General features: G+C 45.4%; 1 protein-coding gene across 2 annotated transcripts in view; it reads right to left on the reverse strand.

Annotated features, from left to right (window-relative positions):
* Positions 1-14,722, reverse strand: part of LOC144502502 (serine/threonine-protein kinase Nek6-like) — a 288,580-nt gene extending 273,858 nt beyond the window's left edge. The window contains exon 1 of one of the 2 annotated variants that reach the window (XM_078226514.1): positions 14,501-14,722. The gene's annotated coding sequence lies outside the window, so the exon portion shown is untranslated. Of the gene's footprint in view, positions 1-3,979; positions 4,125-14,500 lie in introns of those variants that run through there. The other variant, XM_078226509.1, reaches the window with a different exon arrangement.
* Between the last annotated feature and the right edge of the window lie 684 nt (positions 14,723-15,406).

Genomic DNA, 15,406 nt, shown 5'->3' on the forward strand with positions numbered 1-15,406 from the left:
GCCCCCCCCCCTGCCCCCCCCCCCCCACCCCCCCGCCACCCCGTCCGGCAGCTGGAAATTCCTGGCCAAAAACCCAGCTTCCACTGCCTTTTCAGGAAGAGAGTTCCTGAGACTCACAACCCATCAGAGAGAAGAAAACTTCTCTTCATCTCTACCTTCATTGAGTGACCCCTTACTTTTAAACAGTGACCCCTAATTCTTTAATTTGATTTGATTTATTATTGTCACATGTATTGACATACAGTGAAAAGTATTGTTTCTTGTGCGCTATACAGACAGAGCATACCGTTCATAGAGAAGGAAAGGAGAGAGTGCAGAATGTAGTGTTACAGTCATAGCCAGGGTGTAGAGAAAGATCAACTTAATGCAAGGTAAGTCCATTCAAAGTCTGACAGTAACAGGGAAGAAGCTGTTCTTGAGTCGGTTGGTACATAACCTCAGACTTTTGTATCTTTTTCCCGACGGAAGAAGGTGGAAGAGAGAATGTCCGGGGTGCGTCGGGTCCTTAATTATGCTGGCTGCTTTTCCGAGGCAGCGGGAAGTGTAGACAGAGTTAATGGATGGGAGGCTGGTTTACGTGATGGATTGGGCTACATTCACATCCTTTTGTAGTTAATTCTGGAACGTATCATCTTCTGTTTACCCACACCGCCTCTCTGGCAATGGAGGGACATTCTTGGGGCACATGCACCACTATTTCTTTTTGAAGGTTGCACAGACTTAACCCCAAAATGATCTAAATTGAGTATTTACACATTAATTAAAAGAGGTCAAATTTGTAACTATTCAGCTGTTTGATTCAATGCACGTGACAATTGGTGTTCACTGAATGAGTGGGATAGTGTCCTGTACAGGTTCCAACTAATGCTGATCCGAATGAGAACAATGCAAAAGCAGTCCTGATTGACTCTCATTCTGAGATTAGTATCGTGGTGTTCCAGCCTGCCTGCAAAATAGTTTTGAGTATGCATCAGACCAGATCTGTCTCCTACTGCACCAAAATAAGAAATGTGAGACCCCTTTCAGTCAACCTGGATTCACTTCATGGACAGAGGAGCAACTCCAGCTGAATTTTAAAGAATCCTTTCACCCCTGATGGGATATTTATTGATAAACATTGTTTATTGCATAATTTAATGATTGAGCTCGTTATTGTGTTTGTGTGGCAGGTATTGACTGGGGATTCATTTCTGCTCCATTAGGAACTAACTAAAGCAGTGTGTTGGGTTCAGAGGGGCAAGTTTGTGATGTTTACCCTAGCTAGTCCCCCTGACACTAAGGGGCAATTTAGCATGGCCAATCCACCTAACCCGCACATCTTTGGACTGTGGGAGGAAACCGGAGCACCCGGAGGAAAGCCACACAGTGACCCAAGCCGGGAATCGAACCCAGGTCTCTGGCGCTGTGAGGCAGGAGTGCTAACCACTGTGCCACCGTGCTGCCCTGAAACTGAAACTTTTCCCATGTCATGCAGAGGCATGATGTCATGCTTGATGCTTGTCAGCTCTCACTGTTCAGTCTGATGGTGGGCAAGAAGGGTCAGGGGAGGTTCTTCCCTTACAGAGCTCCCCTCCGAGGCTTTCCACCTTGTTTCCCCTCCCACTGGCTTGTCCAGGCAGGCCCCCCTCCCATCACTGGGGTTTGCCAGCCTGGCCCGGCTGATACGCCCCTCGCAGCCCCCATTTTACCTTGCTGTCCGTCTCCAGCAGCAACCGTGGTTGGGGACTGAGTTTCAGCAATGGCCACCGATCACAGAGGCAAGACTTCCTCCCAGTTAGAGGTGGAGGTCCCACCTCGAGTCACCTAACAGCCCACCAACCGTTAAATGGCTATGGAGCAACTCACCGGAAGGGGGGTGGGCTCACTCCCGACACTTAGGCCGGGGAAGCACCAAACCTGGCCCCATGTAAAATCCCAACCGGTGTATTTCATCTGTCTTCTCCTTGGGGGCGGGGGGTGAAGTTTCTCATCAACATTTTGTACCTTCCTTAAAAAACAAACCTATCCAGTGAAATAAATTAGAGAAGGTGGCATGTCCATACAACTCCATCCCGTCGTGTAGTTGGATTGCGTGGTGATGCACCAATCTTAGGGTTACCAACCCTCCAGGGGTTGACCTGGGGTCACAGGTCAATCTCCAGGACACTGCTATGCACAACCCTGAAGATAAATCATCAATTGGGTCATTAAAAAAGATTTGTTTTTTGGTCATTTTCTTTCTTTGAACATTTCACTTTACCCGATATGAGACTATTGAGAATGGAGGGAAGGCTGTTCGGCTGATAGTCAAGCATCATTGAGTTGTAATGAATATTTTGCCTTCCAGTTGGTGTAGGAAAGCAGTGTCACAAGGATGGATATGTTCGCCAATTAATGGCTGGAGTGTTAGGAAATGTCAAGTGATGAAACTTCCAGGAATACATTCTAGTCACGGTTGGCAACTCTAACCAACATGCTTTGGCATCATAATTGGCAGTTAAGCAATTTTAAGTTTCAACTGATCTTTTCTACACATCAATGCAATAACATTCTTTTCTGCCCAATTGCTCGACTCTTTGGAGTACAGTTCGAGGAACAAAATTGTGATTAAGTGATCTTCCTGGGTCTCACCCTTTCCAACCTCAACTTCTCTGTTGGTTACAAGAGTCCATAATTCTCCATCGTAACGGGAATAAAATGCTGTATGATTTTTTCACCATTCGTTGGAATACATGCAAAAATGCTGCACTGAATTGGTGCGATATTTTAAAGGTACAACCAAAATTGTAACTGTGTCCTGCTCATTTCCAAACCTCTACGTATTACAAAATTTGGGGAAAGGTACCTCCATGCAAATGTATCCCTGGTTAAGAACAAAGAACAAGGAACAAAGAAAATTACAGCACAGGAACAGGCCCTTCGGCCCTCCAAGCTTGCACCGACCATGCTGCCCGACTGAACTAAAACCCTTCCGGGGACCGAATCCTCTATTCCCATCCTATTCATATATTTGTCAAGATGCCACTTTAAAGTCACTATTGTATCTGCTTCCACTACCTCCCCCGGCAGCGAGTTCCAGGCACCCACCACCCTCTGTGTAAAAACTCCAAACAAACAAATCTAGGGAAATGTAAATACAAACACATTTATTGATTAATTCCAGTAATATATCCAAATGAATATTACAGAGACATTACATTTCCAATTATATGTGATCGTTCTTCCAATTTGCAACACCCTATCTCACTGTAACATTATTCCAAATGTTTCTTCTTTCATGGGATGTGACCATCTCTCACACATCCCTAATTACCCATGAACTGAGTGGCCTGCTAGACGATTTCAGAGGACATTTAAGAGTCACATTGCTGTGGGTCTGAAGTCAGGAGTCACATGTAGGCCTGACCACATAAGAATGACAGATTTCCTTCCGTAAAGACCATTAGTGAACCAGATGGGCTTTTGCAACAATCGTCACCATAAGTCTTTTAATCCCAGATTTTTTTTGAAATTTGTTCAAAGTTCACCATCTGCTGTGGTGGGATTCGAACCTGGGTCCCTGGAGGGCTACCCTGGGACTCTGGATTACGAGTCCAGTGCACCAATACCATCACGCTGTCACCTCCCCATGATTATATTATGCACTGTGTAATTATAAGGTGCAAAGCTTGCTATAAATGGTAATTTGAGAAGGTGGATTATCCACACCACAAACCACATCAATATTGCATCGTCAGCGAGATTTGTTTACCTAAAGATGCTTGCTGTGAAAAACTGAAATAGGTTGAATAGATCATGAGAGCGCTGATTAAATCCATTAGTATACGGGTACGCAGCAGCAGTTTACATTTTGCTCAAAGTAAGGTCACTTTTTTGTGCTGGATAGGGAGTCTTAGTAAAAGATACTAAAAATTGTCCATAGGTATACATGTCCTCCTTCCAGTTAAATGTTACAATGCTGCTTAATACAAGTTTCACCAGAAGCCAGCCAGCTACTTACCATGAAGTGCGCTGTCTCGTGGAATACAGCTGCCTGCTCAAACATGAAAGTACTCAGAATTAGAAGTCGGCTTATACAACGAATGTGCACTTCAAGATAGCTCTCTCCGTGCCCTTGTGCTGATCTCTGTTGCTGTTTGAAGAATGCACTCCCACGGGTACCTGACGTAGCCTGCAGGGTGGGGACTGCAACTCAACAGACCAATTGTGATAAAAAGCGATTGCTTCAATGCTGACATGCAGGACGATAGGGTGGTATGTGTTGAAATTGCCACAGGGCAATGCAGAGACATAAAATACTGGCAATCATAATTAGAGTAAATCTTCAGTTGACAGTAGGGCAAAATCGTGGCAACATATTTAAACAACTGCTTCAAAACCTTTGGTTTGTAAAAACCAAAAATAAACTTGAGGGAAACCAGACCTGTTCCTTTACATAGACTGATCCATAAGACCAGGGAACACTATGAAAGCTCTACAGCACTTGCAATTTGTCCAGGTTACCCGTACAGGTCTTATGCTGAGCATTTGAGAATTCTATTTTAGAACGGTAAGCACCACAGGATATCTTAGAAAGTGAAGGACAAGCATTTACACCATGAGCCCATAAAGCAGGGGCGAAGTTAAAATGGGGTTTCACAACTTGTGTCAAATCAAAAAAACATCTTCACTTGCTATTCCCATTAAAACTGACTGTAAAGTTGCTGGGTTGTGTAGGAATGGGTTGTATAGGGTGGCACGGTAGCACAATAGGTAGCACCACTACCTCACAGAGTCAGGGACCCGGGTTCGATTCCTGGCTTGGGTCACCGTCTGTGTGGAGTTTGCATGTTCTCCCCGTGTCTGCGTGAGTCCCCTTCGGGTGCTCTGGTTTCCTCCCACAGTCTGAAAGATGCTGGTTAGGTGCATTGGCCATGCTAAATTCTCCCTCAGTGTACCCGAGCAGGTGCCGGAGTGTGGCGACTAGGGGATTTTCACAGTGACTCTTTGCAGTGTTAATGTCAGCCAACTTGTGACACTAATAAACTTAAACTGAATGATGTCAAAAGGACAACAACATAAACGGTTTACTGTGAGATCTTTAGCAGCTCTTACACACCATTCCTGTCACCACACTGGTGGGAACTCCCACACTACCGATACGTCACTTCCTGTGTACAGGCCATGGCAATATATACATGAATACAGATTCTACACCGACAACTGTGACACCGAACATTTGCAATCAAACATTTCCAACAACTAAAGAAACCCCTATAGGTAAAATGTTTCAGAAGTTGCCTGTTTCTGATGGCTCAGCTGTTTATAATGTGCCTGCAAACCTTTTATCTTCCAAAGCTTAATGGAAATGTTTAAACTGGGGAAACAATTCTTAAATAAAAAGAAAGCAGCTCCTGCTCCTCATAAAACGGTAGAGCAAAAAATCACCTCAATGGGGAAGATCTCCAAGAAAGACCAAAAGAGCATAAGAAATGGGAACAGGAGGAGGCCATTCAGCCCCTTGAGCCTGCTCAACCATTCAATAGGATCGTGGCAGATCCGACAATTCCTCGTGTCCACTTTCTTGCCCTCTCCCTGTAACCCTTGATTCCCTTACTGATCAAATATCTATCTATCTCAGCCTTAAATATACACGAGGACTCTATCCCCACAGCACTCTGTGGCAAGGAGTTCCAAAGATTCACAATCCTCTGAGAGAAGAAATTCCTCCTCTTCCAGTCTTCAATTGGCGCCTCTTTATTCTGAGACTATGCCCTCTGGTCCTAGATTCTCCCATGAGGGGAAACATCCTCTCAGCACTTACCCTGTCAAGCCCCTTAAGAATCCTCTATGTTTCAACGAGATCACCTCTCATTCCTTTAAATTCCAATGAGTAGAATCATAGAATCTTATAGTGCAGAAGGAGGCCATCTGGCTCAGTAAGTCTGCACCGACCACAATCCCACCCAGGTCCTATCCCCTTAATCCCATGGATTTACCCCAGCTAGTCTCCCTGATACTAAGGGGCAATTTAGCATGGCCAATCCACTTAACCCGCACATCTTTGGACTGTGGGAGAAAACTGGAGCACCCGGAGGAGACACAGGGAGAAACTCCACACTGACAGTGACCCAAGCCGGATATCGAACCCGGGTCCTTAGTGCTGTGAGGCAGCAGTGCTAGCCACAGTGCCGCCCCTAGTAGAATTATTCTTAGAGTAGAGTCCCAATCTGTTTAACCTTCCCTCATAAAATAATCCATCCATACCAGGGATCATCCTAGTGAACCGCTGATTTCAACTTCTCTGCCATTTGGCCATTCGCACCCTTTATTCTCTCTATGGACTGCCATTAGCAGCCTTTCCCCTGGTTTCTGTGGCTATGACTCATCTTTCATTCCCTCACCCTGCAGTATAAATATCTCCCACTTTCTCTGCCTTTTAGCTTTGACAAAGGGTCGTCTGGACTCGAAACGTCAGCTCTTTTCTCTCCTTACAGGTGCTGCCAGACCTGCTGAGATTTTCCAGCATTTTCTCTTTTGGTTTCAGATTCCAGCATCTGCAAATAATTTGCTTTTACCCTAGTGAACCTTCACTGAACTGTCTCCAATGAAATAATATCTTTCCTTAAATAAGGGGACCAGAACTGCTCACAGTACTCCAGATGTGGTCTCACCTGTTACAGTAATATTTCCCTACCCTAATACCCCACCCTCCTTGAAATAAGGGTAAACATTCCATTAGCTTCCCCGATTAGCTGCTGTGTGCTAGCATTCTGCATTATGTGCACAAGTATCCCCCCAAATCCCTTTTTGTTACAGCTTTCTGCAGTTTTTTCTCCATTTAAATAATACTCTGTCATTTTGCTCTGTTCTTTTGTTCCCCGTTCCAAAATGAACAACTTCACATTTTCCCTCAGCAACGCCATACACTCAGCCAGAAGTTTAAAAACTAAACCACGAGGCATTAGAAATGATGGGACAAACACGACGGTGTTATTTATCAGTCCGAGGGCTGTTTTAGTTTGTCAGATTGCCAAGGCTGGCAGATAGCATAACCTGGTCTGGCAGCGAATAGCATTAACCAGCCTCATTTAAACAAAGCATCAGGTGAAGGTTGATAAAATCTGTTCAATGTTCAAAGGAAATTTTGGAATACCTATTTATTTATTATTAAATATCCAACATAAGGTGCATTCTTACTTTCTGATAATTGTACTTGCAGTTGTTACAATTTTGGTCACATGTTTTTGTGAACATGCCATTATTACTATGTCAGCAGTCACAATAGGTGGTCTTGTGGCACTGTGGAAGCAGCCCGTCCCTCTGGACTAGAAACATAGAAACTAGAAGCAGGAGTAGGCCATTCGGCCCTTTGAGCCATTCATCTTGGTCATGGCTGATCATCGAATTCAATACTCTGACCCCGTCTTCCCCCATATCCCTTAATTCCTGTAGCCTCAAGAGCTATATCTAATTTATTCTTGAAATCAGACAACGCTTTGGCCTCAACTACATTCTGTGGTAGTGAATTCCACACATTCACCACTCTCCGGGTGAAGAAATTTCTCTTCACCTCAGTTCTAAAAGGTTTACCCCTTATCCTCAAACTATGACCCCTAGTTCTGGACTCCCCCACCATTGGGAACATTCTTTCTGAACTACCCTGTCTAACCTTGTTAGAATTTTATAAGTTTCTATGAGATCCCCTCTCACTCCTCTAAACTCCAGTGAATATAATCCTAATTGACTTAGTCTCTCCTCATATGACAGACCAGCCATCCCAGGAATCAGACTGGTAAACCTAGAAGCCATGATGTGGAGATGCCGGCGTTGGACTGGGGTAAACACAGTAAGAAGTCCCACAACACCAGGTTAAAGTCCAACAGGTTTATTTGGTAGCACAAGCCACTAGCTTTCAGAGCGCTGCCCCTTCATCAGGTGAGTGGGAATTTTATTCACAAACAGGGCATATAAAGACACAAACTCGATTTACAAAATAATGGTTGGAATGCGAGTCTTTACAGGTAATCAAGTCTTAAAGGTACAGACAATGTGAGTGGAGAGAGGGTTAAGCACAGGTTAAAGAGGTGTGTATTGTCTCCAGACAGGACAGTTAGTGAGATTTTGCAAGTCCAGGCAAGTCGTGGGGGTTACAGATAGTGTGACATGAACCCAAGATCCCGGTTGAGGCCGTCCTCATGTGTGCGGAACTTGGCTATCAGTCTCTGCTCAGCGACTCTGCGCTGTCGTGTGACGTGAAGGCCACCTTGGAGAACGCTTACCTGAAGATCAGAGGCCGAATGCCCGTGACCGCTGAAGTGTTCCCCAACAGGAAGAGAACACTCTTGCCTGGTGATTGTCGAGCGGTGTTCATTCATCCGTTGTCGTAGCGTCTGCATGGTCTCCCCAATGTACCATGCCTCGGGACATCCTTTCCTGCAGCGTATCAGGTAGACAATGTTGGCCGAGTTGCAAGAGTATGTACCGTGTACCTGGTGGATGGTGTTCTCATGTGAGATGATGGCATCCGTGTCGATGATCCGGCACGTCTTGCACAGGTTGCTGTGGCAGGGTTGTGTGGTGTCGTGGTCACTGTTCTCCTGAAGGCTGGGTAGTTTGCTGCAGACAATGGTCTGTTTGAGGTTGTGCGGTTGTTTGAAGGCAAGAAGTGGAGGTGTGGGGATGGCCTTGGCGAGATGTTTGTCTTCATCAATGACAAGTTGAAGGCTCTGGAGAAGATGTCATAGCTTCTCCGTCCGGAGAAGTACTGGACGATGAAGGGTACTCTGTCCACTGTGTCCCGTGTTTGTCTTCTGAGGAGGTTGGTACGGTTTTTCGCTGTGGCGCGTCGGAACTGTCGATCGATGAGTCGAGGGCCATATCCTGTTCTTATGAAGGCATCTTTCAGCATCTGGAGGTGTCTGTTGCGATCCTCCTCATCTGAGCAGACCCTGTGTGTACGGAGGGCTTGTCCGTGGGGGATGGCTTCTTTAACGTGTTTAGGGTGGAAGTTGGAGAAGTGGAGCATCGTGAGGTTATTCGTGGGCTTGCGGTACAGTGAGGTGCTGAGGTGACTGTCCTTAATGGAGATGCGTGTGTCCAAGAATGCAACCGATTCCGGAGAGTAGTCCATGGTGAGCCTGATGGTGGGATGGAACTGGAACCTAGAAGCTCCAGGTTCAGGTCCAACACCAGGACTTGTTGGCCACGGAAGGAGCGTTCATAACATGGTTCAACAGGCTGATAATCAGCTCAGGAATCCTTCCATGACTTCTGACTATCCCCCAAAAGAAAAAATAACTGTGCCCGAAAAAAACCTGTCACAATGTACCGCAGGCTCTGACCACTAGGTGACTCTATGGAACAGGTTTCTTTCAATGTGCTCACCAAATTTGATATTTATTTATGTAAAAATGCATTGAGCAAATCATCTTGGGCAAAGAAACAGGCAAATTACAAGCATTATTTTTATTCATCTGGTAATTATTGGTTAAGACAATCAATAGCAACAATTTATGGGTGGCATGGTGGCACAGTGGTTAGCACTGTCAGGGACAGCGTCAAGGACCCAGGTTTGATTCCTGGCTTGGGTCACTGTCTGTGTGGAGTCTGCACGTTCTCCCCGTGTCTGCGTGGGTTTCCTCCGGGTGCTCCAGTTTCCTCCCACAGCCCGAAAGACATGCTGGTTAGGTGTATTGGCCAGGCTAAATTCTCCCTCGGTGTACCTGAACAGAGGCCGGAGTGCGGTGACTAGGGAATTTTTACAGCACTTCATTGCAGTGTTAATGTAAGCCTACTTGTGATTAATAAATAAACTTTAAACTTAAATTTTGATTGTGTAACTTCCCATCTGTTTTCTCTATAATCTTTATTAACATGTAATAATCAGCAGTTTATGCAGACTGGCCTAACTGACTTATTTAAGAATTGTAGAATTTAAAGTGTATTGATTAATTGGCAGGAAGCTCATTCAACAATTCATAAACTACTCAAGATTAACTCTCGTGGCATTTTGTTGTATTCCAGAATTATTGGGGGGAATTTTCCAGGTTTTTAGGAGCAGGTTTGAAAGCAGAGGATCCAGAGAAATGGAGGAGACCGGCAACTCAATGTGATTCTGAGCTCCTCCCAGCGGGAAGGTTGCCAGTGAGATGAGGAACATCTTGTGGGCAAAACATGCAACCAATTAGGACAAGGACAAGGTGGGCGGCACGGTGGCACAGTGGTTAGCACTGCTGCCTCACAGGGCCAGGGACCCAGGTTCAATTCGGCCTTGTGTGACTGTCTGTATGAAGTTTGCACATTCTCCCCCTTGTCTGCGTGGGTTTCTTCCCACAGTCCAAAGATGTGCAGGTTAGGTTGATTGGTCATGCTAAAGTTGACCCTAGTGTCAGGGGGATGAGCAGGGTAAATATGAGAGGTTACGGGAATAGGGCCTGGTTGGGATTGTGATCGGTGTCAACTCGATGGGCCAAATGGCCTCATTCTGCGCTGTAGTGATTCTATGTGTCACACAACATATCAGTAAGGAAGGCAAGAGCACAATGGGCAATCTTTGAGGGCTTGGTCAGCATCATGGCAGCACAATAAAGGGGGAAACCGGTTTTCAAAATGCCAACCATAGGATAAGGTTGGCACTGATGGCAGCCATCTTGCTGACAGTGCTTTGGGTACTGGGTAATGGGTGTCATTCTGCTGGGGCCAGCTGGAGAGATAAACAGCTGTATTGGTCTTTAAGACTGTGACCTGCGTCCTATGTATTCTGAGGTTGGCTGGCCTTCTCTCCCATCCTGCCTCCATGTCCTCACAGCTTCCACCATGACCTCGAGTGGCGTGCTTGTGAATTGAGGGACTGCCCTCCCCCCGGTGGCATCCATCTTCCTCCTTCCCCCTTAACGTAAATTTCTCACCCACAATGCTGCTGCTGTGCATGCTGCCAGTGGCCCTTTACATAAGCAACCCACATTCTGGCTTCTGAATCCTCTTCCTGGCAGCGACACCCAATGGGGCACCAAGCCTGGAGGCGGCATCTTAATTGGCTGCACCTGCAAAGGATGACTGGTAGAGCCACGACTAGCAGTGCTGGTTTGCCGGCCTGGATGTGGGGTTCAAAAACCGGGTCGGAAAGATTCCTCTTGCTGTTTATTAATTCTGTTTTCAGAAGGCACTTGATAAGGTGCAGCAGAAGAAGCATATTAGAGCGCAAAGTTAATGCACCTGGTATGAAAGAGGATGCAGCTACAAGGGGAGAAAGATAGACATGGGGATGATACTGAGCCCGCACTCTCCACCTGTGGGAACGGCTGCAGATGCTCAAAATCCAGTCAGCGCTATTCGCTCCAGCGAGTTTCCGAGTTCTGATCTTAGCAACCCCTCGCCGATGGAGTGGTGTGAAACACGCTGCAGGACCGCAGAAAGCTCATTTTAATACATTAGCATGTCATTAGCGAGCACTCTTCCTCGGGACTTCCTCCCTCATCGGATATTCAGTGGGCACTGGCGTGACGTCACGCTGGCATCATTTACCTAGAACCTGTCGTAGGGGTCTCCCCGGGGTCGTAAAGGTAAGTATAGCCCATGGGGGAAAGGGACGTGGCAGTGTCCTGGCGATGCCACCTGGCGCTGTCCTTTGCCACAGGTTGGCACTGCCAGGTTGGCACCATGCCAGCCTGTGCCAAGGGGCAGGCCCTACTGGGAATTCATGGGGTAGGTTTGTTTAGAGGTGGTGGTGGCCAACAGTGGATGCAGGAGTAGGGGATGTCGGCGGTGGCCATTGTGGAGGGTGGGGTGGCATGTAGGTGGGCGCTGGCTCAGGCTGTGGTGGGGGGGAGAAGGTGGGAAGGTGCCAATGATCAGGGGGTGGGGGGAATGAGAAGGGGCCGATGATCAGGAGGGTTCGTGGGGAGAAGGGCCAATGATCGGGGAATGAAGAAGGGCCAATGATGGAGGTTAGAGAAGTTCAGGTTCCTATGGGGGTTGGGGAGATGAGCCTCTAAGACCTCTGTAATGGGCTGGGGGAAGTGTTACTCAGCTTCGGATCTGGTCGCCCTTTAAACATAGTGCCCCTATCCCTGTGCAGCTAGGCTTTGCTGGCGTGTTGAAGGCCTCGCCAACTGCCCCCACCCCCCCCCCCCCCCCCCACCCCATACAACGGTGTGAAACACACTCCCCGGATTTTTTAGGCAGAGTGTGGCAAGATCTGGACAGAAAACCAATTGGTTTCTCTGGAGAGAAACACGCTGGTTTTCCCGCCGGAAACAACACTGCCATTTTTTGGTTAAATTTCACCCTATGGATGGATAAGAAGCAAAGGTCTGATAAACAAAAGGGAAATTTGAAAAATTTGAAAGATATAAAGGGTTTTTACAATAACTTAAATAATTATTGAGGCAGAGATTTCAACATTTTTGAAAATGGAACTGGAATTAAACAAATAATAATGAGCTGATCTGTCTCCTTTGGTGCTGCATTTCAGTGAAGGTTCATTCCCAGCCTCTGTTATTTTATGCACAAAACAAGTACAGCAAAGGAGGGGCCAGAGAGGGGCCCACATCTTTTCCACATCAATTCGCCAGGCTTCAGAAACAGTTCTTGTGTTTTAAATGTTTTACTGTTTGCTGCAGGAGAATTGAAGGGCAGAGAAAATGTGCTTTTGACTTTGAAACGAGTTTCTTTTTCAGTGTGAGTGGAGTGGACTATGAAGCCCCGAAGTGGAGGATCTTGGCTTGCAGTGGATTTTAAAGAGACATCCAGTGTAAACTATGTCGGAGAAAAGTAAAACAGTTGCATCCTGAGGCTTGACATTCTGCAACACAATTGAATGGTATCTATTTCCACTGTATCACTGCATCCGCCCAGAGAATATCTACTTCGTTTTACCAGCATACATTTGCTGTCCTATAAATTATATATTAAGCCACTATTGCCCTGCTAGTTTCGCTGTGACTGATTTTATAGAAGTTGGCATATCCAGATGCTCCCGAAGTCAATACAGTCATGACATCATTGGTAAGCAATGTTAGGAATGTGGCTACTCGTTTAAGTTCAGGCTCGTTAACTAAGTCAGTTGAAATCTTATACTTTTGCCACTTTAAGTGGAAAAACTGTCAGCTTTGATCATTTTCCAATTGGTCTGGACATGGGATTGGAAAATTTACTGTAGCCATTTTTACTCATTCAGTAATGTACTTGCAGCCTCTGCCTTTGTTTCCTTTGTCCCTTTTTTTCTGCAGACAGTAATTTCACTTGCAGCCTTTGTGTGCTTTTCACTTGTCCTTTATTCAGCAGTTTTTTTTGTACTTTTCTATGTGCCTTTCTGAGCTGTCTCACTTGCAGCATTGTGGCCTTTGACTTTTTTTCTTTTTTCTTTTCAGCAGGTTTTTTTGCAGATTGAACCTTTTCCACGTTTCCCTGATACTTTCATACAGTTCAAACATCTATTTTTATCCACATCTATCCATCATGTTTCATGTAGGATTCTTTAGCGTCTGTTTCTGTGCGAGGCTTCATTGAACTGATCTTAATATGTCTGCCTCTAGAGGTAGCCTTGTGGTATAGTCACATGACAATGGAAAGTCAAATGTGTCAGTCAGACTGATTCAATTTCAAAACCCAGTTTGGAACCATTTTAATTCTGTCTGATTTCTAATTGTTATTTTTTTTCTGGGGAAACGTTTAAAGACCGATGGTCAAATTTTCCCACAGAGGTGGGAATCAGGAGGTCAGCTCAATTCCAGGTTGGGAATTTGCCTCAGTCTGCAATATGCTGTGAAGTGTGATTTCCAAGGGGGCGGGGGTGGTCTTAATGGCCCAAAACACAGGCCTGCCACCCAGTTAGTGGCTGGGGTGATGGAAATGGAGCTGGAACCACCGGTGAAATGGACCACAGTCTGACATGAATCAGCTATTGCTGAAAAAAAGTCAGCGGATTGTCATGTTCAAAGTGGCTAGGGCAAATGGAGTAGGGAAAAGATAGTAACTGGAATGTTATTGCTACACAGTACCTTTTGTCCAAACTTTCACTTTTTTACATGAAATGAAGCAGTTTCAGCTCAGCCGCTTGTTCCTGTTCCCAGCAGGTTGAAGATGGTCATCTCCTAATGTCTGCTCACCTCCACAAAGTTCCCAGGAGGTCAGAAGGTGAGGGCTAAAGAAGCCCTGTAATGACCTCAAACCAGCCAGTTAACAAGATGGATGATCTCACTTTCCCTCCCCACCCTGTATCCCGTAGTCCTCAACAAAATGAACACAGTCACTGGTGGAAGTAGCAGATTGGCACAGGCAGCTGGCACTATGTTTTCTACCACTCTGGGGAGGCGATGGCCTAGTGGTATTATCGCTAGACTAATAATCCAGTAACTCAGCTAATGTTCTGGGGACCCGGGTTCAAATCCCGCCATGGCTGATGGTGGAATTTGAATTCAATAAAAATAAGTATCTGGAATTAAGAATCTGCTGATGATCATGAAACCATTGCCGAATGTCGGAAAAAACCCATCTGGTTCACTAATGTCCTTCAAGGAAGGAAATCTGCCGTCCTTACCTGGTCTGGCCTACATGTGACTCCAGATCCACAGCAATGTGGTTGACACTCAATTGCCCACTGCAATAGCCTAGCAAGCCACTCAGATCTGTAATGACTTCAATCAGGCCATTGAGGTTGGCCAATTGGAATATGAATTCCTGATTAAAGAGTCAATTGATGGGCCAAACAGGGAGTCTTTTCCTTGTGTTTAACCGGGAGTGTCAGTTTCTCTGGCACTCCCGAAGCTAGTCTGCTGACTGATAGCACTCTGTGTACTGAGTACTCGGTGTACTGCTGTTGGAATTGTAAACAAAGGGATTTTGATGAAGGGACTTCTGCCTCCGAAGGCTTATTACAAGTTCAAGGGCCACTAGGGATGGGCAATAAATGTTGGCCAGTCAGCGACGCCCATGACTGAATAAGAAAAAAGAGGAACATCCAGCCCCAAATATCTAATTTGTTTCGAATCTCTGCATTATTTGCTGATACATTTCTTCATGAAGTTTAGAGTCTTGCTTTGAATCTGTTGGAAATCTCATATTCTTCATTGGCTTATTCCCCTGCCAGTCCTTTCATTTAAAGCCTAGTTACAGAATCAAATAACATATTTGAAACTTAAATCCAGAACATATTCTTTTCACTGATTAAATACAGTACGTATGTGTTAAGTCCGTGGCATTGATTTTTGTAACTCAGTAAAACTTTCAATTCTAGTTTATATGAGCTAGGTTTTTTTTATCTAAATAAAAATGGAGACTTGTTTCCTTTGGCATGTTAGCAGTGTGATCTCATCACTAACATGATAGCAATACATTTTATATAACATTTCTCTGAGGACGCCCTGACCTTCAAGTAATCCATAAACCAAATTTTGAGCAAATTCTTCAACATAACCAAAACGTAATCTACTTCATAATGTTGGTT

The sequence above is a fragment of the Mustelus asterias genome, chromosome 13, assembly GCF_964213995.1.
Source record: "Mustelus asterias chromosome 13, sMusAst1.hap1.1, whole genome shotgun sequence".
NCBI classification, from domain to species: Eukaryota; Metazoa; Chordata; class Chondrichthyes; order Carcharhiniformes; family Triakidae; genus Mustelus; species Mustelus asterias.